This window comes from Mandrillus leucophaeus, unplaced genomic scaffold, assembly GCF_000951045.1.
Source record: "Mandrillus leucophaeus isolate KB7577 unplaced genomic scaffold, Mleu.le_1.0 Scaffold747, whole genome shotgun sequence".
NCBI classification, from domain to species: domain Eukaryota; kingdom Metazoa; phylum Chordata; class Mammalia; order Primates; family Cercopithecidae; genus Mandrillus; species Mandrillus leucophaeus.
The window spans coordinates 993,644-994,261 of NW_012108108.1; positions in this window are offsets into that span (position 1 = coordinate 993,644).

The following is a 618-nucleotide window of genomic DNA, read 5'->3' on the forward strand; positions in this document are numbered from 1 at the left end:
GTGTATAAGAATGCTTGTGATTTTTGCACATTGATTTTGTATCCTGAGACTTTGCTGAAGTTGTTTATCAGCTTAAGGAGATTTTGGGCTGAGACGATGGGGTTTTCTAAATATACAATCATGTCATCTGCAAACAGGGACAATTTGACTCCCTCATTTCCTAATTGAATAGCCTTTATTTCTTTCTCTTGCCTGATTGCCCCGGCCAGAACTTCCAACACTATGTTGAATAGGAGCGGTGAGAGAAGGCATCCTTGTCTTGTGCTGGTTTTCAAAGGAATGCTTCCAGTTTTTGCCCCTTCAGTATGATATTGACTGTGGGTTTGTCATAAATAGCTCTTACTATTTTGAGATATGTTCCATCAATATCTAGTTTATTGAGAGTTTTAGCACAAAGGGCTGTTGAATTTTGTCAAAGGCAAAATTATCTATTGAGAAAACATGTGGTTTTTGTCTTTGGTTCTGTTTATGTGATGGATTACATTTATTCATTTGCATATGTTGAACCGTCCTTGCATCCCAGGGATGAAGCCAACTTGATTGTGTTGGATAAACTTTTTGATGTGATGCTAAATTCAATTTGCCAGTATTTTATTGAAGATTTTCGCATCGATGTTC